The sequence below is a fragment of the Populus euphratica genome, unplaced genomic scaffold (genome assembly GCF_000495115.2).
Source record: "Populus euphratica unplaced genomic scaffold, PopEup_1.0 scaffold386.1, whole genome shotgun sequence".
In the NCBI taxonomy this organism is placed as follows: domain Eukaryota; kingdom Viridiplantae; phylum Streptophyta; class Magnoliopsida; order Malpighiales; family Salicaceae; genus Populus; species Populus euphratica.
Window position 1 is genome coordinate 12,601 of NW_011500206.1, and position 3,703 is coordinate 16,303.

The window sequence follows — 3,703 nt, forward strand, 5'->3', positions numbered from 1 at the left end:
ACCGATATCTCTTTTCTAAGTTTGGTCATCTCTTTATCCTTTCAATTTCAGTTCTTAAATTCATCAATCAATCCTTTCATTTATGTGATAGGTCTGCATTTAAAATGAACATTTACCATAAATTAAAGGTATCTTATATTATTAGATATATTATTATAAAACATGTTTTAGTTAAGGAGTTATTGATACTTCAGGTGCAAAATGATGATATAAAACCTTGATAAAAATGCACTTTTAAGTACTAATCAATATGCCTTTTTTATGTTGTGTTTGTTTGCTCTTTTTATTGGGTTAGTTGATCATTATTATCTCTTAGGCTTGATGAAGATTGACTTAACTTCTCTTATAATGTTTCTATTGTGTAAGGGTTGGCTTGGATACCTTTGTGGTCTTTTTTTGTTTTTTTTTCCCAGCTCATTAGGCCTTGGGAAGGGCTGCTTTTTGATTATGGCTCCACTCCTATTGTGGATTGATAACCATTATGAATTAAATAAATGAGATAATAATATTATTATTTATACTTGTTTGCCATCACTTTTGGTCTCTCTTCAAATTTAGGAGAGCTGTTGTCATTTGTTTGAGGAATAAAATTCACTTTGTTTGAGACAAAGAGTTGTACTTTCAACCTTTGCTATGATTCTTCCTTAGGTATTTACTACTCTTGTTTGGGTGTAACTATAATTCTTTTTTTTCCTATTATTTCTCTTGGCTAGGCAAGAGACTTTTTTTCTTTATTTGTCACTTCACCACACATGTAACGAGCCTTTCAAAGGGTGTTTTCAGTATTTTCTATATATGGTTTCTTATGTGGTCACATATCAGTTTTTTGAAGGCCTTTATAATAAGGTTTTTTCCTAGGATTGAATTATAAGGTTTCTTTTTCATTTTTCTCTTTTTATTATTTTTATGAGTTGGCCTTGCTTTCTAGCAATTTGTTGTTGCACCTTCAGTTTAGTTTTTTTTTTCCCTTGCCTCTTTTTTCATCTTTTTTTGTCATGATTGTTTTTATAGTTCTTTTTTTACATGGCTTTCTTTAAGTGCTCTCAACCTTTGATGCTATAGATGTGTTATTGTTTGCATTAAAGCTGTTATCCTTTGCTCCTTTTATTATGGTGCTTTTGCTGAGCTTTCTTCCAGTCTTTTGCTTGGTTGTTTTAAGCATCATCATCATTATGTATTTTATGCACATCTCCTACTCTTATGTTGGTCCTTTCTCCAAGATTGAAAATGAGATGTAGTCTTTTGTTGGGATTTTCATTTTCTTAAGACTGCTAGCCTGCCTAGTTGTTCACATTTCTTGTTTAACTTTTGCTTCTATCTTTTTTTCCTATTTTTTTTCTTTGCATCCTTTTTCCTGCATTAACAATGGTGGATTCTGCATTGCTATGTTCTTTTATAATGCCCTTTGTGGTGTTTTTTTCTTCTTTTTTTCTTAGTCAACATGCTCCTCGCTTTATATATTCCACGACATTTTTAAGATATACAATGCTTTTTATTTTTTGACAAGGGGTGTGTTTTCAAGTTATTTTCCCGAGATGTTGTTCTCTTTTTCAACATTCTATTATGGCTTTGGCTCTTTATGTTGCTCTTTTAGTTTTTAGAAGTGTTATTTTTTTTTGTTCATTGCATGTGGACCATGATTTGCATTATGCATCTTTTTTATAACAACTTTGTTATGCCCTTCTGAGCTTCTTATCTTTTGGTTAGCTACTTTGGCTTCTGTCTTAAGTTTGCGAATGAGATGTTTTTTTCTATTACTCTGTTTAAGTTGCTTTTGCTTTGAAATTTTCTTAGTGGCTTTGTGTTGCTTGCTTGGTTGTATTTATGGTTTATAATTTTTCTTATGATATTTAGAAACTTCAATTTGTTTTGCTCTTACTTTCTTATACTCTACTCCTTGTGTTTTTTTAGCTTTAGCTTTGGTTGTGCTAACAATGACATTGCCTAACAACTGTTTGCTTTTAAATTTGTTTGTTATTTGTTTTCTTTCCTTTTAATTCCTATCAGCTTTGTGGTTTGTGGTTTTAATATCTATTTTTTTATGATTAATTCATGTTGCAGTATACAAGTTTGCTTTGTTTAGTTGAAAAGAAAAAAAAAACAATTCTTTATCTACTATAAGAAAGGATAAATGATATGTGCAAGGTAGATCAGACAAAGATTAAAATTCCATTTTAATTAGAGTTTTTCTTTATATAATTAATTAGCCAAATTAAACTAATTTTGTTAGTTTTGCTTATGAACTCAAATTGCTTTATACTTGTCTATAAATGAATTATATTTTTTATTTGCTTTCATTTGATATTTTTCTTTTGTTAATAATATGGAAAGTTGTTGATGATAATATTTGGTTTGCTAAGTCCAATAAACTTTAATGGTTAGCTTTGACTAATTGCTCGTTAAGATTCAACAGCTTCCTACTTTCATGAACGATTTTAAATCTATTGAAAAAATAAAAAACAAAAACATTAAAAAGATTTAAGAAATTCTTTGCAAGAATTCGTATCACAATAATGTATGTTAATAATAAAGTCCATTATTCTTTCTATGCTTTGTGTTTCTTTCAACCTTTATTGTGTTTTTCATATTTACACAGTTAACTATCATGTGTTTCAATAATGTGTAGAACAAAGTTTCGTTAAGTTACTTGTAGAGCTTTAATGGTTAATTATGATCTTCATAGAGGTTAGCAGTATCAAAGTTTTCCCAATACATAAAATCATTGTCTAAAAAAAGCACTATGTTTAGATGTATTAAGCACAATGAAATAACACTGATTTCATGGTTAGAATATCTTTTTTATTGTTGTCGACATCTCACATTGAATTATACATTTTATTTTTGTATTATTTCAACCATGCTTTCTGTTTATTTATCTAACATCTAAACATTTTCTGAATAAGAGTTGACTATGTAGAATTGATGGCAATGATTTACCACCTTTATAATGGTTAGAAACACTACTAAAAATATTTTTGGCTTTTCTGCCAACTACCATCTGTATGAGAAAGAGTTTGTGAATTACATTCCTCCTTCTATGATTGACAAATTAAACAAGATTAAGATTTTTTAGCTTAGATCTGGGTTATTTTGGTTAGTTGTCAACTGACACGACGAAAAGATTGTTGTCTTCTCTCAAGTGCAGGAGTGTCGAAGTAATAAATAACCCGGCAAGACCGGGGTCGAACCACAGGGAGGTTAATTGTAAAAATTATAAAAAAAAATTATAAAAAAACAACAACAACAACAACAACAACAACAACAACAACAACAACAACAACAACAACAACAACAACAACAACAACAACAACAACAACAACAACAACAACAACAACAACAACAACAACAACAACAACAACAACAACAACAACAACAACAACAACAACAACAACAACAACAACAACAACAACAACAACAACAACAACAACAACAACAACAACAACAACAACAACAACAACAACAACAACAACAACAACAACAACAACAACAACAACAACAACAACAACAACAACAACAACAACAACAACAACAACAACAACAACAACAACAACAACAACAACAACAACAACAACAACAACAACAACAACAACAACAACAACAACAACAACAACAACAACAACAACAACAACAACAACAACAACAACAACAACAACAACAACAACAACAACAACAACAACAACAATAATAATAATAATAATAATAA